This window comes from Populus alba, chromosome 14 (assembly GCF_005239225.2).
Source record: "Populus alba chromosome 14, ASM523922v2, whole genome shotgun sequence".
In the NCBI taxonomy this organism is placed as follows: Eukaryota; Viridiplantae; Streptophyta; class Magnoliopsida; order Malpighiales; family Salicaceae; genus Populus; species Populus alba.
Genome location: NC_133297.1, coordinates 22,734,626 through 22,758,983, shown reverse-complemented (window position 1 = coordinate 22,758,983; position 24,358 = coordinate 22,734,626). Strand labels below are relative to the sequence as shown.

General features: G+C 33.6%; 1 pseudogene; it reads left to right on the top strand.

Moving 5' to 3' along the window:
• The window catches only part of LOC140954569 (uncharacterized), a 36,135-nt pseudogene extending 12,871 nt beyond the window's left edge, over positions 1–23,264 (top strand).
• The last annotated feature ends 1,094 nt before the right edge of the window (positions 23,265–24,358 follow it).

Genomic DNA, 24,358 nt, shown 5'->3' with positions numbered 1-24,358 from the left:
CACCCTAGTGGAGATGTGCATCATGCAATTCATGATTTATGGCCACAATTCCATAAAGAACATGCTTGACTTAGTCTTGGGAATCTGACTAAGAAAGACCTTGTTTGCCAGTTTTTAAGAAAAATGGATGGAAAGTCTATCCCCAACCCATAGAGGGCATTTAAGTCGTTCTTGGACGTAAAACCAAGGAAAGATGTGAGCCACAATCACAACTACCTGTATATACACATGCTTTTTCAAGATAAATAAATAAATAAATAAAGAGAGAGAGAGAGAGAGTGAGACTACGACTGGCCTACATATAGGTGGTATGATTGTATTTTCAATTTCTCATCTATAAATTTTTCTTTTCCTTCCCTTCATTTCTACTCAACCTATACATTCATCAAATATAGAAGTGTGTAGAAATGACAGGTTCCTCAAGTCATCACATAAACAATATTTGTGTTTTTAGGGATCCAGTCCTGCGAAAGAAAAAGAGTTTTTAGAATCAGCAAATCATCCTGGTCAGGTACTAACTGAGCGAAAGATTCATTTAGTGTATGGAGGAGGTAGCCTTGGGTTAATGAGGGGAGTGTCAATAGCTACATTTTTAGGAGGTAGTCAAATTTTGGGGGTAGTCCCCAAAGCTTTAGCATAAGGGGACATCATTGGAAAAATAATTGGAGAGGAATTACAGGTCCCTACAGTGTCTGATCGACTGAATGCAATGTTTAACCATGCTGATGCCTTCATTGCCTTACCAGGTGGTCTGGGCACATTGGAAGAGATCTTTCATATTTTCTCTTGGGCCCAACTACACATTCACCATAAACTCATAGGTTTGTTAAATGTTAATGGTTTTTACGATGAGTTGTTGTCTTTTCTTGATCATGCTGTGGAACAGGAATTTCTAACATCTTTAGCACGACAAATCATAATCTCTACTGCTACTACTGCTGAACAATTGATTGACCAACTACAATCTTTCATCCCTGTAATTAATCCCTCCATGAGTCGCATAAATTGGTCAACTAAGGAAAGCCATAAAAAGATTAGATTGGATTTGAGCATGCATTTGTAAATATTTGCATCTTTTGGTTTTATTATTGTGTTTTGTTGTTTCTTATATTTGTTTAAGTGTGTTTCAGGTTTGTCAGTGTTCGCTGTTTCAGGTTTGTCAGTGTTCGCTATTTCAGGTGATGTCTTCTATACTCTATCTTTCTACCTTAAGATATTGATGACAATGTCTCATTTTGGTTGGGGGGAAAGGGTAGTAGTTGATATATTAAAAAAAAACTGTGTTTTCTATTTCATAAACTATTTGCAAAACTATTGTTACTAGGATGATAGAGTAAAAGGAGTTCTTTTGTTAAAGTGACTCTTGAGACGCATCTTAGTAAAAATTCTTAACAAGGTCTATCAGAATACTTCTTGAAATATTCAGGTTTTCAAACTCTCATATTGTTAGCACTTGATTCTGCTCATATGCTCATTTAACAAGTATTCTTAAATCTTTATTTTCACACACACACTTTAACATATGATTGTGGGTTGCACATTAGATTATTACATTATTTATGTTCTTTTGTTAAAGGTAACAGCTAAGGGAAATGGATAGTACATAATTTGCAAAAAAAAAAAAAAAAACAAAAAAATAATGATAATAAAAAAGTAGATAAGTTTGGTTTCATAGCCTCCCTAACTAAAGCAATTAAGCTTGAAGGGGTGTTTTAACACTTAATACCCTAAAGTCAACTGATTTGGGAGCTATTGGCCCAATGCTTGTTACATGGGTTGAGGAGAAAAGCTTAAGGGAATCAAATATTACACTATTTACATATCAGTATCTGCAACCCGAGTTACTAAGCTCATAAGGGTGTCTCAACACCTAATGCCCTAAGACCAATTGGTCTGGGAGTCATTAGCTGAAAGCTCGTTACATGGGTTAAAGATGCATTGTGTAATTAATAATTAATAATAATAATAATAATAATAATAATAATAATAATCCTAACCCAAGGAAGTTAACCTTAAACATTAGAGCAAAAATTTGTTGTTCTTCCAAGTAAAGCCCCATAACTATATGTTGATATTTTGAGCACAAAAAAAAGGTTTAATAATATCTTGTTTAAGAGGTATTGAGCAAATATATGAATTTAATGAGAGTTTGTTTATCTGGATAGATTAATGGAAGTTGAATGATGAATGCCTTGCTTTATGGAACTTGCAAATTGTTTTTATTTTTATTTTAACGCTTTGATTACTAGGGACTAGTAATAAGCTAGTTAGGGGGTGTGATTAGTACTTAAAAGTGCATATTTATCAAGGTTTTATATCATCATTTTGCACTTAAAGTATCAATAACTCCTTAACTAAAGCATGTTTTATAATAACAAGTCTAATACTATAAAATGCCTTAATATATGGTAAATGTTCATCTTAAATGCAGGCCTATCACATAAATCAAAGGATTGATTGATGAGTTCAAGTATGGAAAATGAAAGGACAAAGAGAGGGCCAAACTTAGAAAAGAGATGTTGGTGCAGTCCAAACAGGAACATTGTTCGGTAATTGAGTCATATCTCGAGTTCTAGATGTCAAAATGATCTCAAATTTTTACACAGATTCAGTAAGACATAGGCCTACAACTTTCATGTGGACGTTAAGATCTAAGAAGGCCGTTTGGAGGTCCAAATTATAGCAACAACAGAGAAGTTATAATCTGTCCTATAGCTCAAACATTGTTCAGTGTTTGGCCCATATCTGGAGTTCTAGAAGTCCAAATGAACTCCATTTTTTTTTTTGGAAAGCTGAGACAATTTCCTACAACTTTCATGTTTTCAAGTGGTCCCAGTTTTAATGCTAGAAATTTTGTTTTTTTCAGACAAGAAGATAAGGACTTTCACAAAGTCAAGAGTTGGCCACCCACTCAACAATTAGTCATCAAATCAATAATTCTGAATTTTGGCCTATAAAAGGAGGCATTTGCCATGCATTTAGGGGCTTGGTTGTTTAGATCAAGATCATGCTCTTTATTTCTCTCTTTATATTTTTTTTTGTAATTCTTAAGTTTTGCTTTCATTAATATCTTATTTATGCTTTTCATTTCCTTTCCTTTCCTTTCCTTAGTTAACTTGTATCTTATTTATGTTCTTGTTTTGTTTATTTATGTTTCTCTTCTTCATTACGTTTAGCTAAGTTTATTATATCAAGGTGAAAAGGTTACACTAATGGTATAAGAATAAGTATAGTGTAAACTCAACATGGACCTTAATGTTTAATATTAACATGTCTTATCTTTTTATCTTACTAATTCTTAATACCTTGCTTGTTAAATGATTAATCTAGATTTGTGTTGTATAACACTTGGTACAACAAATGCTTGGTGCTCTCATAGCCCAACCATATGGTATTACCTACACCTGTGTTATGAAAGGAACTTGATTTGTTGTTAACATAAGTTAGCATCATGAATTCCTAATAATATTTAAAATTTTGGTGTTACGTAAATAAGATAATTAATATGATCATGTTAACAATTTATAATGAGCTATTAATGACAAAACATTCGATTGGAACCTCCTTCGTGTGTTGTTTCCAAATTGAGTAATAAGAGTTTATACTATACTTGTTTGAAATACCATTAATGGATCCTCTAACCTTGACATTTGTTTTTATCATTGTTTAATCCTTATAGTAATCTTCCATCTCAAAGTTCTCATTAATTTCTTCCTCTTCTACTACTACTACTACTACTACTACTACTTACATTCTTGTTATATTTTATGTACATTAAGTATGCTCTGTGTTTGATCAAGGATCCTGGCATTGTTGGTCTTGCCTTGTTCATTCACATCAAAAATCTGTTTATATTATATAATAATTATATCTCTTTGTCTTTTCATAAACTTCAGTATATAGGCTGGAAACCTGTAACCCGATATTTTAGATCATTCTCAGGTATAACAACGCCACGTACTGAGTATTATTATATTATTATTATTATTATTATACTACTACTACTATTGTTGTTGTTGTTGTTGTTGTTATTTATAATTTATACAATTAACTTCTCTATGGTTCGATCTTGGTCTTGTCAGGTTATTTATTACTTCGACACTCCTGCACTTGGGAGAAGACATCAATCTTTTAGTCATGTCACTTCTCTTCCACTGACCAGCTCAGCTCCCTCCTGGGGTGAAACTCTCACCTCTTCTCTAGAACTATCCTGATGATTGCTCGCTCTTCCCCTTCTTTGAGAAAGGAGGTCTCCAAGTCAAAAACTCAAAATCTCTCCTTTTAGCTCCCATTGCCTGACTCTGTTTAACCACTGTCTTCAGGATATCCTATATTACCCTCTCCATACCCTGAGCAGCCCGTGCCAATTCCCGCACAAACTGAAACTGCATGGCTATCAATATCATCCTCAATTCACGCCTCAGTCCATCATGAAACCTCTCCACCTTGTGGAGCTTTGTGGGAAGGTAAGTGGAGGCAAAAGCTGTTAAATCCTGAAATCTCCTCTTATACTCCAGAACTATCAAATCTCCCTACCTCAAATCCAAAAATTCATGTTCTTTCTCCCTCCTATGCTCCCAAGAATAGTACCTCTCCTCAAACTCTTCATGAAAATCCCTCCATCTCAATACCTCCCTTAATCTCCTCTCTCTAATGGTCTCCCACCAATAGTGGGCACTTTCAACCAATAGTTGAATCACACAATCCACCCGTAGCTCTTCTGGCACTTGCATCTTATTTATAACTCTTTCCACTTTCCTCAGCCAATGCCCAACAATCTCAGCATCCTCTTCACCACGGTAAGTCATTCAACCCATCTCTCTCATACCCTTCACGCATTGCACTATGGTGACTACTCCCCCTGATCTAGGAGTCATATTGGAGGCTCTCGTTACCATTCCTGCTACTACAACTCTCACTATATGTTCTATAAAAGCAGGATCTGAAAATGGGTTTGATCTAGCTATCGGTGCCCCTGGTGGGGTATATTATCTCCCCCCTGTCTATCTGATACCTCGGGTATGGACACATCTGCCTGATGGAACAACGAATCATCTTGAAGTCTCACCGACACACCCCCTTCTATGTACATTGATGCTGCAGGTATATAAGAGAAGGTGTCTGCTAAGGGATCCCAGTTTGGATCACTTTCATTACGAAAACTTTGGTCATTTCCTCGAACTGGGAATGGATCACTCCTAGCTCCTTGCCTTGTTCTCACCATCTTGAAACACATTTCAAAATCATCTAATTATTCCTGTACCCAAAATAGCAACCTGGGCTTTGATACCAAAATGTAACATCCCTCATTCCAGGATAAAACGACAATCTCATGTCAATCGAAAAAAAAATAAAGTAAATTTTTTTCTTTTTTGTATATATATATATATTCATGGTCTTTGTATTAAAATCTACTGGAATTTCGATGAAGTCCCCCCTATACCGGACGGTCCCAAGTTATTGACATGGAATCTATTTACACTTCTAATAGCTCGTATCTCATAACTTAATTCTCGACCCAATCTTCCTGGATTTCAATTCCACACTTATACTTACACCCATCAACCACAATATTTAAGATATGCATTAGATAACAAAATATCATTATGGATGAATAAAAAAAATATAAATATATATACACACACACACATTTTCATGTTTACAAAATACAAGGGCATACTCCCTAGAACCTAGATTACAAGAAGGGAACATAAGCTAGGATCTACTCCTGTCGTGCATGTGATGATCCTGAAAAAAAATACATATTATTGAAAGGTGAATATTACAATAAATATAACAACACGAATATCTAACAATTTCAACAGGGCAAAATGCATTCATAGTTCATTCGCTTCTCCCTTCTAGTTTTTATTAGAATCTCTTCCTGATCCAATTATTAATATTTGTTCCCTCTACCACTTTCAACCTTCATTCTAGACTTTATGAAATAAAACATGATTTTTTTTTGCTAATCACATTACCGATATTAATTTCACTGGTATCATCATCATCACCCCATAGGAGTCGATGCAAGGTGATCCCCTTACCCAGGATCTTAACATACAATAAATGTATGCTAGTCCATACATGGTGATCCCCTTACCAGGGATTCTACCATACACTAAATGTATGCTAGTTTACTTAAGGGGATCTCCTTATCCAGGATCCTAACATACACTAAATGTATGCTAGTTTATTCATGGTGATCCCTTTACCTGAGATCCTAACATACAATAAATGTATGCTAGTTTACGCCTCAAAGCGCACTTCTCATATTTCTTTTGTCAGTGATAATTTCATTATTTGGCAATTCACACAACAACTTTTCACCTTGAAAAAACATACATTCAGTAATTCACATTTCACATTGGTAATATAAATAAATCATGAAATTAACTAGGAAGTATAGGTGAGATTCACCTACCTACAATAGAACCTCTACTCGTGCTCTCCTACTACTGTTGTTGCACCATGCCTGTGGTCCCTCCTGAAATTTACAGGTTTATCTCATAAATTTTCCTCACTCAAGGATATGTTTTATTATAACCATATCAACAACCAATAAATCTTTCTTTCAGTCATTTCTTAATATTTTATATTTTTCTCATTTCACCCATTAATATTGCCATTCTTTGTCCAATCACAGTTATCATTCCTTTTATATATATATATAAACTGTTTCTACTTAAATCTCGAATTGTCACTGTCTAGATATTGAATGTTACTATCTCATTTTTGAACTATTATTGTCTCATTTTTTAACTATTACTATCTAGATATCGAACTGTTATTGTCTCCTTTTGAACTGTTACTATCTAGATATCGAACTGTTACTATCTCGTTTTTGAACTGTTACTGTCTAGATATTGAACTGTTACTGTCTCATTTTTGAACTGTTACTATCTAGACATTGAACTGTTACTGTTTTATTTTTGAACTGTTACTATCTCGTTTTTTAATTGTTACTGTCCAACTATTACTCTCCAACCTATAAATTAACATCTAGGCATCAATTCATAATTTACTTGAAATGACTCATAAGAGCAAGTTTAAAATACCTTACCCAGTACGAATCAAGGTTTGGATCCCTCTTTTTTTTTTTTTTTTTTTTCTAATGACAGCCGGCCCTCCCCTATTCTCTTCTTGTTTAATTTTTCTTGTTAATCCCTTTCCCACTAGTGTTTATTCTACTTATAACCTTTAATTTTGGATGGGTTTTTGGAATTTTGGTGTTTCTCTCTTGATTTATAAAAATTAATATAAAAACTCCCTCTTTTCTTTCTTTACGTTATTTGCATATCTATTTTTGGTGAAAAGATGAGTACTTATGCTCTATAATTATTCTTATTTGCATTTAGACCCTATTTTCTTTAAGTGTATTCGTTTTGCCCCCACTTCTTATAAATATTATTATTTTAATTTTAATTAATATGATTAACAAAATAATTAATAAATTTGAAAAAAAACTTATTAGTAATATTGAAAAACAACATTTGAAAGGTAAAATTAAAAATTACTATCATCATCATCATCATCATCATTATTAATAAATTTTAAAAAACTATTATTATTGTTGAAGAAAAACTATAATTGTTTTTTAAAGATTAAAAAAATATAAAAATTTGGGTAGACAAGTTAAATAATAATATTTATATCACAAATAATACTTTTTTTAATATTAATACTTTTAGTGATAATAAAAATAATAATATTTTTACCACAAATAATAATACTTTTAACTATAATTGAAATATTAATATTTATAACACAAATAATAGTCTTTTTAATATTACTACCTTCAATTATAACAAAAATAATAATATTTATAGCAAAAATACTAATACTAAAACTAATACTAATACTAATAATTATAATTATTATTATTATTATAAAAATAATAATTTTTAATGATAATAAGAACAATAATTTATATTTTTACCCTTCAAATGGATCCTGCGTCAGGTCCCAATTCATCTAGGTCCTACTTTAAGACCTAATTCGCCTGGGTCGTGTGTCAGAACCTAATAGTAATGGGTCCTACGTTAGGGTCCAATGATCTTGGATCCTGCCTCAGGATCCAAGTCGAAGAGGTCCTGCGTCAGGACCCAAGCATAATAGGTCGTGCATAAGGCCCAATCTCTTGGGTTCGGTGTCTGGATCCAATTTACTAGGGTCCTATGTCAGGACCCGATTGTCTTGAGTCCAATATCAGGACCCAAGCTTAATGGATCTTGCATTAGGACCCAATTCTATTGGGTTCTTCGTCAGAACCCAGGTTCTTGGATCTTAGTTTTTTAAATATTATTATTTTTTATTATAACTAAAAATATTAATATAAAAAAATAATATTATTTGTGTTATAAATATTATTATTTTTATTGTATCTGGAAGAAGTAATAATAAAAATATTATTATTTGTATTATAAATATTATTATTTTTATTATAATTAATAATATTATTAAAATAATTAATAATTTTTTTTAAAAAAATATTATTATTAATATTGAGAAAATATTATTATTTATATTATAAATTTTTATAATATTTTTTATAAAAATAAAAAGTGAGTCTGTAGTGTAATCCAGGTACCTAACTATTACGTATTATAAGTAGTTTGTTGCTTATGAAAAACAATTTCTTTAATTATTTGTTTATTAAAATAATATTTTAGATTTTATACGTGTGTTATATGGTGTTTTTAATTTAAAAATATGTTAAAATAATTTTTTATTTTTTTTTATTTATAACAAATCTAAATTATAAAAATATTAAAAAAATAATTTAATAATTTTTTAAGATAAACACACAAACTAAGCATATGTTCTTTCATTTTGTTTATTATTTTCTCCATGTTACGGGTTTAACGCAAGAGCTAACGATCCAATTCTATTGTGCAAACTATATAATTTTAGCTTTCAGGTACCTAGAGTTAACATACTCATCCTCCTTGCACAAAATTTCAAAGTGAAAATTATTAATGAATTCTACCTAGGCATGAGAGATATGGGTGCAATTATACTAATAACAAAAAAAGAGCTGAGATTCAATTTAACTGTTAATATAAATATAATAAACAATGTTAATATATATTTTTAATCATTTTGAATCAATTTCATGTTCTAACTAAAGTGATTGGTGTGCGTTATATATTAGTGGTCCCGGGTTTGACTTCCTCAGGTCACAATATTTTCTTTAAAACAAATAAAAAGTAGATGAATATATATTTTAGTATCATTCAGTAAACACCCAGAAAAAAAGATAAGGAAAAGTTAGAAATGACTCCACTGTTGTTATCAATTTCTTAATTGGCAGCGGCACAGTAAACCCCAACAAAAATTAGTGTTGAATCGGCTCATCTTAGGGTAGAATTGGATAGAAATCAACCTAGCATAACTAAAAAAAGGGATATATATCAAAGATATCCAGCACGCAAACATCCTCTTTCATTTAAGAGAGGGTATAAATGCAAAGAAAGAGGGAGGATGACCTTTCCTCTTCCCCAAATGGGCGGCAAACAGCCCTAGATTGCAGCAATCTTGCTCTTTCCCAAAGCAAAACCGATTAGCTACATACAATAGATCCTCTCCCTCTTTCCAAAGAGAAGACCCCCAACCCACATGCATGCATCTATTTTGAACCATAAAGAGGAAATGAGAGTTAAAAAGTACACAAAAATGATTGAAACCGTGACAAGAGAGGGTGTGTAAAAGGTCGGCTGGTGTAGCTAGAGAAGGAAGGAAAAACCAAAACTAGAGAGGAAGAAAAAGAGAAAAATTGTTTGGGGGGGGGGGAATTGGTGAAAACTTGTTAAATCCCTTCCTAAAACTACTAAAAATAATAAGGTGGTGAAACCGGAATCAAACCTTTGACCAGACGAGTATACTTGCGAGAGGAACAGGAAGGTGATTTCCACCCCTTCTACCACATGTTAGTTTTTGAAGTGAATTTATTATGAATGATCTATTATTATGCTATATAAAATGCTAAACTTATGAAGGATCTATTATTATGCTATATAAAATGCTAAACTGTGATGAATGGTTGTATGAGTATTACGAAAAATCTATCGTTGCATTATACTAAATGTTAATTGTTATGAATGGTTGTATGAGAGTATTAAGAGGGATTTATTGTTGTATTGTACTGAACATTAACTGTCATGAATGGTTGGATGAGTAATACAAAGGGTCTATTTTTGTATTATACTGAATGCTAAACTGTTACAGAATGTTTGTTGAGTATTACAAAGGACCTATTGTTGTGTATACTAAAAACTAAGCTATTACGAAATATCTGTATGAGTATTATGAAGGGTCTATGATTAGTACTTAAAAGTGCATTTTTATCAAAGTTTTATATAATCATTTTGCACTTAAAGTATCAATAACTCCCTAGCTAGAGCATGTTTTATAATAACATATCTAATAATATAAGATACCTTTAATTTATGATAAATGTTCATCTTAAATGCAGGCCTATCATAAATCAAGGGATTGATTGCTGAGTTTAACTATTGAAATTGAGAAGACAAAGAAAAGGTTAAGCTTAGAAAAGAGATGCTGGTTCAATCCAAACTAGAACACCATTTGGTTATTGGATCATAATTAGGGTTGTAGAACTTGGATTTAGGTATGCTATATGTGGATAGAAAGCTAAGACATTGTCCTAAAACTTTCATGGGAGTCCAAGATTTAAAAAGGTTGTTTTCAAGTTCAAATTGCAAATTGTATCAACAACGGAGAAGTCCAAATCTGTCCTGCAGCCCAGGCACTGTTCAGCCCGTATCTCAAGTTCTAAAAGTCCAAATGTATCGATTTTTTTTGTTGGAAAGCTGAGAGAATTTCCTAGAACTATCATGACAAAAATCTGTTCAAATTCTGATGTTAGCAATGACGTTTTGTTCAGACAAGAAGATAAGGATTGTCACCAAGTCAAGATGTGGCAACCTGACATGACCAAAAGATTGATGTCTTCTCCTAAGTGTAGGAGTGTCGAAGTAATAAATAACCCGGCAAGACCGGGGTCGAACCACAGAGAGGTTAATTGTATAAATTATGAATAACAATACAACAACAACAACAACAACAACAATGATAACAACAACAATAATAACAATAATAGTAATAGTAATAATAATAATAATAATAATAATAATACTCAGTACGTGGCGTTGTTATACCTGAGAATGATCTAAAAGATTGAGTCACAGGTTTCCAGCCTATATACTGAGTTTTTGAAAAGATCAAAGAGATATATTATATAATATAAACAGATTTCTGATGCGAATGAACAAGGCAGGACCAACAATGTCAGGATCCTTGATCAAACACAGAGCATACTTAACGTATATAAAATATAACAAGAATTTAAATAGTAGTAGTAGTAGTAGTAGTAGTAAAAGAGGAAGAAATTAATGAGAACCTTGAGATGGAAGATTACCGTAAGGATTAAACAATGATAAAAACAAATATCAAGGTTAGAGGATCCACTAATGGTATTTCAAACAAGTATAGTATAAACTCTTATTACTCAATTTGGAAACCACACACGAAGGAGGTTCCAATTGAATGTTTTGTCATTAATAGCTCATTATAAATTGTTAACATGATCATATTAATTATCTTATTTACGTAACACCAAAATTTTAAATATTATTAGGAATTCATGATGCTAACTTATGTTAACAACAAATCAAGTTCCTTTCATAGCACAGGTGTAGGTAATACCATACGGTTGTGCTATGAGAGTGCCAAGCATTTTTTGTACCAAGTGTTATACAACACAAATCTAGACTAACCATTTAACAAGCAAGGTATTAAGAATTAGTAAAATAAAAAGATAAGACATGTTAATATTAAACATTAAGGTTCATGTTGAGTTTACACTATACTTATTCTTACACCATTAGAGTAACCTTTTCACCTTGACATAATAAACTTAGCTAAACATAATGAAGAAGAGAAACATAAATAAACAAAACCAGAACATAAATAAGATACAAGTTAACTAAGGAAAGAAAAGAAAATGAAAAGCATAAACAAGATATTAATGAAAGCAAAACTTAAGAATTAAAAAAAAATATAAAAAGAGAAATAAAGAGCAAGTTCTTGATCTAAACAACCAAGCCCCTAAATACATGGCAAATACCTCCTTTTATAGGCCAAAATTCAGAATTATTGATTTGATGACTAATTGTTGAGTGGGTGGTCAACTCTTGACTTTGTGAAAATCTTTATCTTCTTGTCTGAATAAAATGAAATTGCTAGCATCAAAATTGGGACCACTTTAAAATATGAAAGTTGTAGGCAATTGACTCAACTTTCCAAGAAAAAAAATGGAGGTCATTTTGACTTCTAGAACTCTAGATATGGGCCAAACACTGAACAGTGTTTGGGCTGCAAGACAAATTTGGACTTCTTTGTTATTGCTATAATTTGGACTTGCAAACGACCTTCTTAGATCTTGGTGTCCACATGAAAGTTGTAGGCCTATGTCTTACTGAATTTGTATAAATATTTGAGATCATTTTAACATTTATAACTCGAGATATGACCCAATTACCGAACAATGTTCTAGTTTGGACTGCACCAACATCTCTTTTCTAAGTTTGGCCCTCTCTTTGTCCTTTCAATTTCCATACTTGAACTCATCAATCAATCCTTTAATTTATATGATAGGCCTGCATTTAAGATGAACATTTACCATATATTAAGGCATTTTATAGTATTAGATTTGTTATTATAAAATATGCTTTAGTTAAGGAGTTATTGATACTTTAAGTGCAAAATGATGATATAAAACCTTGATAAATATGCACTTTTAAATACTAATCACCACCAACTCAATAATTAGTCATCAAATCAATAATTCTGAATTTTGGCCTGTAAAAGGAGGCATTTGCCATGTATTTAGGCATCTTCGTTGTTCAGATCAAGATCTTGCTCTTGCTCTCTTTATTTTTATTTTGTAATGTTCAAGTTTTATTCCATGTTATATTTTCATTAATCTCTTGGTTATACTTTTCATTTCCTTTACTATACTTATATAATTATGTTCTTATCTTGTTTATCTATGTTTCTCTTCTTCATTATGTTTAGCTAAGTTCATTATGTCAAGGTGAAAATGTTTCACTAATGGTGTTAATATAAGTACAATATAAACTCAATATGGACTTCAATGCTTATATCCTAAACAACTTGCTATTAACATGTCTTATCATTTTTATCTTATTAATTCTTAACACCTTGCTTGTTAAATGGTCAATCTAGATTTGTGTTGTATAACACTTGGTACAACAAATGCTTGACACTTTCATAGCCAACCGTATGGTATAACCTACACCTGTGCTATGAAATAAACTTGATTTGTTGTTAACATAAGTTAGCATCATGAATTCCTGATAATATTTAAAAGTTTGGTGTTACTTAAATAAGATAATTAATATGATCATGTTAATAATTTATAATGGGCTATTAATGACAAATCATCCGATTGGAACTTCCTTTGTGTGTGGTTTCCAGTTGAGTGATAAAAAGAGTTTATATTATAATTATTTGAAATACTATTAGTGGATCCTCTAACATTGACAATTGTTTTTATCATTATTTAATCTTCACATTAATCTTACATCTCAAAGTCCTCTTTAACTCATAACCACCACCACCACTTTGTTGTTGTTATTATTATTATTATTATTATTATTATTATTATATAGTTAACCATCTCAAAGTCCTCATCAACTTCTTCTTTATTGTTGTTGTTGTATTATTGTTGTCTATAATTTATACAATTAACCTTCCTATGGTTTGACCCCAGTTTTGCCGGGTTATTTATTACTTAGACACTCCTGTACTTGGGATAAGACATTAATCTTTTGGTCATGTCATGTTTTTGGCGCCATTACTGGGGAGGTAAATTCTTGTATAAATTATAATATTTATTTTGTTTTCTCTTTTCACTTTTCTTATATCTAACTTTTGTTTCTTTTTGTTTTGTTTTCTTCTTCCTTTTATTTTCTTTCTACACATGCATGAATGTTTGATCGCGTACATTAAGTGGTAGACTTTGTAGGGTATCCTCATCATTTTCAGAAAATATGGCCGAAGAAGATAACCAGTCGCTTCATAATAAGAATAATGAGAATAGCCGAGTTAGAACACTTAGAGACCACATGAATCCTATAAGAACAAGTGCACCTTCATGTATAGTTTTTCCTCTTGATGCATCTCCCTTCAATTTTAAGCTAGACAATATTCAACTTTTACCTTTTTTTCGTGGCTTAGATCTAGAAAATCCATACTAGCATTTGAAAGAATTTAAAGAAGTCTGTAACATCTATATTAACTTAAATTATAGCATGAATACCATCAAATTAAAGCTTTTCCCTTTTTCATTAAAAGATAAAGCTAAAACATGGCTACAAAATCTTAGGTCATGATCCATTTTTTCTTGGGATGAAATGCAACAACAATTTTAAAAGAAGTTTTTCCCTTCTCATAGAACAAACTCTTTCAAAAGACAAATAACCACATTCACTTAAAAGCCAGGAGAAACATTTTATTAGTGTTGGGATAGGTATAGAGACTTGCTTAATACTTGCCCTCATAATGGTTTTGAAACATGGAGATTGATTTCACATTTTCATAAAGGGTTAACATCTACAGACACACAAATGGTGGAATTGATGTGCAATGGAACTTTTGAAAGTAAAGACCCTGATGAAGCAACGGAGTACCTAGACTTGTTAGTTGAAAATGCTCAAAATTCAGACACTTATAAGGCACCAAGTAAAACTCAACCTCATATATCTAGTGGAGGTATATACAACCTTAGAGAAGATCATGACCTCTAAGCCAAATTTGCATCTTTAGCTAGAAAAGTTGAGGCACTTGAATTTAAAAAGAGTGGTCAATTAAAATTTGTTCAAGACATTATGTATCAAATTTGTGAAATGAATGAACATACAACCAATGACTATCCAACTTTGCCTTAGTGCCTCCATGAACAAGCCCATGCTTTAAACAGTTTTCAAAGGCTCAATCATAATCCATACTCGCAAACATACAACCCTGGTTGGAGAAATTACCCAAATTTCAATTGGAAGAGTGATAACAATAATGCATAAACTTCATAGCCACCATTTCAAGCACACCATAATTTCTAAAATTCTCATGGATATGCACCTCCTTTTGCTCCACCTCCTAGAAGAAATCTTGACGAAACATTGCATGCATTCATTGAAAAGCAGGAGACAATCAACACTCAAAATGCTCAAACCATGGCAGATCTAAAAGATGCTCTTACAAAATTCACATCTGCTATCAGTTTTCAAGAGGAAGGTAAGTTTCCATTTGAACCACAACAAAATTCAAAGGAGCAATACAATGCAAGTAGTTCCGGAAGCCATCACATGGATCAAGTCAAATTTGTTCATCACTCTTCGCAATGGTAAAGTTATTGAAAAACCCACTCTTGAACTTTGTAAGGAAGATAATGAGTTAATCTTTGAGGGTAAGGAAGGGGTTGAATCTAAACATTTCAAAGAAAAGATTGATTCCCCGTCAGCACTTTCATTTCCTCATGCCATGACCAAATAAATGAAAGTCAATTACAACTCTAAAATCTTTGAAACTTTAAACATGTAAGGATCAATACACCTTTGTTGGATGCTATTAAACATATACTTTCTTATGCTGAATTTTTAAAAGATTTGTGCATTGTGAAAACTGAATGTGAAAAAGAAAGCCTTTTTAGCCGAACAAGTAAATGCCATTCTTCAGAACAATAATGCTTTGAAATATAAAGACCCTGGTTGTCCAACAATTTCTTGCTTTATTAGAGAACATAAAATTGAAAGAGCTTTACTTGATCTTAGAGCTAGTGTGAATTTACTTCCATATTCAGTCTTTTAGAGTCTCAATCTAGGTGAGTTAAAACCAACTTCTGTAACTCTTTTACTTGCTGATAGATATGTCAAAGTGTCTAGAGGAATAGTTAAGGATGTGTTAGTACAAGTTGATAAATTCATTTATCTTGTGGATTTTTTTGTTTTGGACACGCAACCTGTTGAAGCATGTAATTCATTTCCTGTTATTTTAGGATGTCCATTTCTTGCAACTTCTAATGCATTGATTAATTATAGGAATGAACTTATGAAGCTATCTTTTGGAAACATGACATTAGAGATGGATATTTTCAACATTTGCAAGCAACTTGGAGATAATAATGATTTACAGGAAGTGGACTTTATTGAAAAATTAGTTCATGTTCAATTTCAAACCACTTCTAGTGAAACTGAGATTGATGAATCTGACGATTTACAAATGATTTATTTTTAGGAAGAATCAAAGGCAAATAGTTGGAGACCAAAACTTAAGGAATTTCCACCATGATCAATTGAGTCCATACTTTCAAGTGTTCAACCACCAAAACCTAATTTAAAGCCATTACCATTCAATCTCAAATACTCATTTTTGGGAGAAAATGAAACTTTTTCAGTAATAATCTCTTCCAAACTTAATGCACATCAAGAAGGTAAGTTATTACAAACTCTAAAAATGCACAAAAATACATTAGGATGGACTATAACTAACATAAAAGGAATTAGTGCTTTGATTTACACACACATGATTTATTTGAAGGAAAATGCTAAACCCTCTAGAGAAATGCAACGAAGGCTTAATCCTAATATGAAAGAAGTAGTGAAAAATGAAGTCATTAAGCTTCTAGATAATGAAATCAGTTATCTTATTTCTAACAGCAAATGGGTAAGTCCTACCAAGTTGTACCCAAGAAGTCTGGAGTCACTATGATAACAAATGAGAAAAATGAGTTAATTCCAACTAGGATTATTACTGGTTAGTGCATGTGCATTGACTATAGTAAACTTAATTTAATGACTAGAAAAGATCATTTTCCTTTACCTTTCATGGATCAAATCCTAGAAAGAGTTACAGGTCATGAATTTTATTGCTTTCTAGACGACTATTCAAGTTACAATCAAATTGAAATTGCATTGGAAGATCAAGAGAAGACTACTTTCACATGTCCATTTGGTACTTTCACATATCGAAGGATGCCTTTTGGATTATGTAATGCATCAGCCATGTTTCAAAGATGCATGCTTAACATATTCAGTGATATGGTTGAATGTTTTCTTGAAATTTTTATGGATAATTTTTCTGTTTTTGGCGATTCATTTGATGATTGTTTGACTAACTTAGAAAAGGTTTTGAGCAGGTGTGAAGAGAAGAATCTTGTACTGAATTGGGAAAAAGGTCATTTTATGGTAACAAACAGCATTGTACTTGGTCACATTGTTTCATCAAAACGAATAGAGGTGGACAAATCTAAAATCGAGTTAATTGTTAACTTGTCAACACCAAAATCTATTAAAGATATTAGATCATTCTTAGGACATGCTGGTTTTTACAGAAGGTTCATCAAAGATTTTAGTGTAATATCTAAACCATTGTGTAACCTTTTAACAAAGAAAAATGTTTTTGAATGGACTGAACAATGTGAAAAAGCCTTTGTTAAACTTAAAAGCTTGCTTACTTCTATCCTAGTCATTGAACCTCCTGATTGGTCATTACTTTTTGAAATAATGTGTGATGCTAGTGATTATGCAATAGGTACTGTCTTAGGATAAAGAAAAGATAAAAAAACCTTATGTGATTTACTATGCAAGTAAAACTTTAAATAGTTCTCAAATGAATTACACTACCATTGAAAAAGAATTACTTGCAATAGAATTTGTATGTGACAAGTTCAGATCTTATCTTGTTGGCTCACCTGTTGTCATTTTTAGTGATCATGCAGCTTTGAAATATCTTTTTTCAAAAAAGGATTCTAAGGCTAGATTGGTACGATGTATTTTGTTACTTCAAGAATTTGATATCACAATCAAAGATAAGAAAGGCATCGAAAATGTTGTCGCAGATCATTTGTCATGATTGACAACAAATTCGAGATCTGACATCACACCAATCGATGACTACTTTCCTGATGAATCTTTATTTTCTGTCTCTACAATGCCTTGGTTTGCTAATATTATTAATTTTCTTGTTTCAGAACATTTGCCAACTCATTGGAGTATCCAAGACAAACGAAAGTTATTGAACAAAGTGAAGAACTTTTATTAGGATGACCTTTATTTATTCAAATATTGTCCTGATCAAATATTTTGAAGATGCATTCTAGACAACGAGGTAAGTAATGTCATTAAATTTTATCATTCCGAGGCGTGTGGGGGTCATTTCTCATCAAGAAAAACAACTGTAAAAATCTTACAAAGTGGATTTTACTGACCCACCATGTTTAAGGACTCACATGCATTCTGCAAGACTTATGAAAATTGTCAAAAGTTGGGATCTATTTCAAAACATTATATGATGCCTTTAAATCCTATTCTTGTCATTGAGATCTTTGACTGTTGGGGTATAGATTTCATGCGTCCATTTCCTCCATCATTTGGTTTTTTTTTTTAACTGATCAAAATGTAAGTATATTTATCGATCAAAATGAAACAGCGCTAGAAACCAGCAGGTCAACTATACAGGCATATACAAAAAATAAGGAACAAACTCCCTGGCAACCTAAATCCTAAAATAAACAACGTAGTCTAATCTATAGTAGAACAACCTGCAGATAGAAAAGACATATACAAAAATAGGGGACAAACTCCATGGAAACATAAATTCCAACAAACCTAAACCATAGCAAAACATAAGCTATGACTAGAAATCCCAAAATGCCAACACGACCAAACACCAAGAAACAACCCGAGTAGCTCCAATAGCCAGCAGAATGATACACCATCGTGCAACACCCCCGGCTAAAGAAGAAACTCAACCAACACACCATCAGAGACTAAAGAGCACCAAAACCAGAACAACATACCAATATCCAGTTCAAGCCAGACATCCAATCTCATCAACCCAAAATTGCAATATAGAAACATAACACAAATTAACAATAGTCAATACCAGCTGTAGGTGGATGACTGAGAGGTGGATCAATAAGGTTGAGAAGACCATGATCTAGATAAATATACTCGAGGGTTTGAGGGTAAACTGTGCCACCTAGTTATTGTATGATAGGGCCATGTCATAGAGGAAACAATTCAGCTGAGGTGTGCAACTGAGACACTAACATAAAGTGACTTCAAGACAGAGTTTGAGAATCAGTTTTATTCCAGATACCATCGCAAGGTGAAGGAACAATAGTTCTTGGCTTTAAGGCAGGGGGATATGTCGATATTAGAATACGAAATGAGGTTCCATGATCTCTCATTATTTTCCCCATATTACGTGCTGACAGAAGAACATATGATTAAGAAGTTGAGAGATGGCTTAACAGGATTTGAGATAAGGATTGAGCACCTTACGGTTTAAATCCGGGAGGGAGTTAATTGAGGCTGCATAGGCTTTGAAGGCCTATAATGGAGAAAGTCAACAGGGACATTTGAGTACAAGCAAAAAAAAGAGATGGGGTTTATCCCAGTAGCAAACCACCGTTTCCAAAGAAAGGAAAGAGCATAGTGTTTGAACATTATAGGAAAAAAGAGGCCTTAATAGTGCCACTCCACCAAAAATCGAGTGGGAGAATGATGAGGGGCAGTTGCATTCAAGGACAAACTTTATAGTAAGGACCGACAACTGCAAGGGTATTGACTATCCTCTTTGTGTACAATGTGGACAATGGCACCCTGAGGACTGCTCAGTTTAACCAGGGCGATGCTTTATGTACAGAGGGGAAGTACATAGGTGGAGAAATTGCTAGTATCTGAGGCTAGGATGTCATTACTATGACGAAATAGGTCATTATAAGAAGAAGTTCCCTAACAGGGCTACTGGGTAGGTACAGAGCTATAGGCAGCCGAGTCAGAGCCATCAACAATCAGTCACAATGAATATACCGATGAGATTTTCTCAATCAGGGGCAAACTCCAATCAAGGGAGGCTGAGGGAACAAAACAACCAGACCCTAAGGAGGATCTTCCACCTGACATAAGAGGAGGTCAGGGTTGCAACGGATGTAATGGCAGGTACACTACTAATAAATAACTTTAATGTGCATGTATTGTTTGATCTGGGTGCCACCCACTCATTCATTGCTAGGAAAATTATCAACAAATTAGGAAAAGGAGTAGAAGTGATAGAAAAGTGGTTTGTAATTGGAACTTCGATGGGGAACATGGTTGAAACAAATAATATATATGTGGGATTGAGGTTAGTTTAACTGGGTATGAAACTGAAGTAGACTTGATTCCTTTAGAATTGCATGATTTTGATATAATTCTAGGCATGGATTGGTTGAGTAAATACAAGGCCCTGATAGATTGTTATGCTAAAACTATTATATTCCAAACACCTAAGGGTAGGAGGATGGTTTTTGAAGGAGAAAGAATTCCCAAACCGACCGCTTTAATATTGGTTGTAACAGCTCAAAAACTTCTAAGAAATGGATGTGTCGCACCCTCACGATGATCCTCGAATGATTTTGGGTTGTGTTGTTTTTGTGAATAACAGAGTCACCACCTAATATTATGGTCACTAGGAAACCTAATTGGTCTCTCAGAGATTCTAAGGCAAGGGACTGGTTGTGTAAAGGGAAGGTATTAACACTCCTAGTATGTCATACCTACGGTAAGCTGCTTGGTGTTTGGTTTGCCTTATAATTGTTATGGTGCTGGTGTTTTCCTAGGATATGTTTTGCTATAATGAACAAACTTGGATTGGAAATTTAAAAATAAATAACCCTTGGTTAATGTGGATCACACCCTTAGATATGTCTATAAAGTACCAAGGAGAACCAATGTAGATCTCTTGAAATCTGTGCTTGATGCAGATTAAATTTATTAAGATAAAAATCCAAGGAGATTCCATGTGCTTTAAAAGCTCATTTTTCCCTTAGTATTTCAAAAGTTTGCGACTCGTAAATCGCAAGGAGGAGGGAAAAAATTTAGAAGGAATTCATAGCGCTTTAAAAGCTTCCTTTTGCCTTAGTGTTTCATACTTTTACGGCTCGTAAACCGTGGAGTCAAAAATTAAAATGTCATCAATTATAATCGAGGCTTCTTTCAAGGATGTGTGATGACTTATTATTCCTAGAAAAATATTTTGGATATTAACCACTTGGAGTTTTTTTATCCAAACATTAACAGCGAATAATAACAAGTTATTCCCAATAATATTTTGGATATTCATCCTTTTGGGATTTCTTTATCCAAACATTAACGGTGAATGTTATTCCCTAATAATATTTTGGATATTCATCCCTTTGGTATTTCTTTATCCAAACATTAACGGTGAATAATAGATGAATTCCCCCAAAATAAGATTTTTGTATTTTTTGGAATATTGGCTAATACCCTTTGGAGTTTTACAAACATGTTGTAAAATTAAAAAATGCAAGAAAACAATTTTTTGTTGTGTTTAAGAAATCCATGCGAAAACACATTTTCAAAACTTTAAATATATATATATATATATATATATATATTTTAATATAAAAAAAGGAAATTCAAAATATGTAAGGGTATTGGTCGTATGCAACAACACAAAAAAACATTTTTTTTTGTTTTTCAGACATATATATATATATATATTGCAACATTTCGTGGAAAAACCGGGTATTTTAATATCAGATTTGTATTTCCACAATATAAAAAATAACAAACCATAAACTAAATATATGAGAAAACCAACGGTATTACTCGTTTTTTTTTTTTGTTGGGTCCAGCTCGGCCCATGTGGCGGGGCTGAACCCAGCAGGCCTAGCCGGGTCACTGGCCCAAACCAGTGACCCGGTTGGGCACTGTTGCAGATTGCATGCGTGAATTACTCACACATGCACTGCATAATGCGAAGGTAATTAATTTACCTTCGCACAGTGTCCAAATCCTTTACTAAATGCAAAACAGAACAGGGAAAGAATGACTTACCTGGCGAGGCAAAGGCTGGAGGCAAAGTGGAGGAAGACGACTGGTTGCTGCTCATGAAGGATGCCTCTGCTCGTTGTTCACGGTGGAGCCAGGCTTGCTGGCTATTGTTGCTGCTTGTTTCAGGCACAGTTGTAGATGAAATGGGAAATGGTGGCCCACTGGCTAGTCGATATTTCTCCTCTGTTTCTCGTGTTGCTAGAAGGGAAGGATGGCTTTTGCTACTGCGGTTGAGGAATGGTGTAGCTTCTGCTGGTTCCATTACTGTAGCTGAGGAAGGATATGGCTGCGAAGGAGGCTATAGCTGGGCAAGTGGCTTAGCTCATTTCTGGTTGTCATGTTGATAGAGAGGGAAGGCCTATAAGTGGTGTTCACAGTGGTTGCAAGTTGGGGGAATGATGTTTGGCGAAGGGAGAAGAGAAGCTTGTGTGCAGAGGGAAAGTTTTAGTTGAGAAAGGAGGAGGAGCAGTGATGGCTATTGTGGAGAGGGAGAGCAGTGCCATCTGCCTCTTGGTTAGGAAAGAAGACCGTGAGTTTGTGTTCAGCTGAAAAGGGAAGGTCGTGCATGTAGGGGTTGAGGGGAAGAAGAAAACCAAAGGGAAAAGGCTGGAATCGGGGAGAAAAGAGTGTTGGTGTTGTGGTCGGGTGTCTATGGGGGTGCAGTGGCTGAGATGGAGAAATGGAGGGGCTCTCGCTGGTGGCTGGCTTAGAGAGGGAAAAAAATTAGAAAGATGGGGGCGACGACTTAGTTTCGACCCGGAGAAAAAATTAGGTTTTGGGTTTTTTTGTGGCTGCCCTAAATATCTCTCTTTATAAAATTTGTCCTCAGTAATTTTTTTCTTCCCCTTTGCATATAGTTGGAGGTTCACTTATATAAAAAATATCTACAAGTGCTATTTAAGGAAATATTGCAATAATTATTGCAGAGATTGTTTTCTATAACCAGCACCAACAAATTCTATATTTATGGTATTTTATAGTGTAGTGATTATTTTCCATAACCAGCACGAATCAAATCATATATATATGGTATTTATATTGCAGTAATTATATATGATTTAGTAATTATCTCCTACATATTGGTTTCTTGATATTAGCCCTGATGCTCTATGTTATTGCAACATGTAAACCCTTATTTTTTTTATTTTTTGAAAATTTATCAAAACATGGATCAAAAATTGGGTAGCAACAAGATGTTTGGGATACCTCACTTACATTTTAAACTCAGATGACAAAGGTCCACGACTGAAGGATATTCATATGGTGAAGGAATTCCTAGACGTGTTTCCTGAAGAACTACTAGGACTATCTCTAGAGTGAGAGGTAGAAGTGTCTATAGATACTTTCCCTAGAATCCCACATATAGCCCAACAACCATACTGGATGGCTTCGATAGAATTGAATGAGCTAAAGACTCAACTGCAAGAGTTACTAGACAAAGGGTTTATACGGCCCCATAATTCTCTTTGGGGAGTGCTAGTTCTATTCGTAAGAAGGAAAGATGGAACCAATAGGCTTTATATTGACTACTGTTAGTTGAACAAATTAACGATGAAAAATAAGTATCCTCTACCATAAATAGATGATTTATTTGATAAAATAAAGAGAGTCAGAGCATTTTCAAAAATAGATTTAAGGTCAGGGTACTATCAGATGAAGATTAAAGAGGCGGATGTACCAAAGACCCGCAGGACCATTGCAACCATTACAAATTCTAGAATGGAAGTGGGAGATGATCACCATGGATTTTATGTCTAGATTTCCCAAAGGTAGGAGAGGAAATGATACAATATGGGTCATCGTAGATCACTTGACGAACTCCGTATTATTCTTACCCATAAAGATGACCGATTTGGTAGACAAGCTTGCCAAGATTTACATAAACAACGTAGTATGGCTCTATGAGATTCCAATATCCATTATATAAACACCAAATATATATATAATTGATGACTCCACCATCGCTGCTAATTTCCTGAGCAGCGATGCAGTTTTGGTTGCCGATTCCTGAATCGGCAGCGACACAGTTTTATTAAAAGTTAGGGAAAGCAATTGAATTGTCTTAAGGAGCTGGGAGGGAGGGGTAAAACCAGTTTTAGAGAGACCAAAACAAGGATAAGAACACATATAAACCTACCTCAAACACCCTACCTCATTTAATAGGGAGTATAAATACAAGGAGGAGAGAGAAGGTGACCCTTCCTTTTCCCAAAGTTGTCTGCATCAGCTGCATGTTGCTCTTCCCTTCCTCCTTCCCAACAAAAACCTAAACCAAACAAGCAGAGAGTGCCTTGTGAACGCGTGAGGGAGAGATGAGACCTTGAGAGAAGATTGGACAGTTGCCTAGAGGGAAAGGAAAAGGGGGCCATAAAACATGAGAGGAAGAAGAAGGAGGAGAGCCAGCAGGAGAGAAG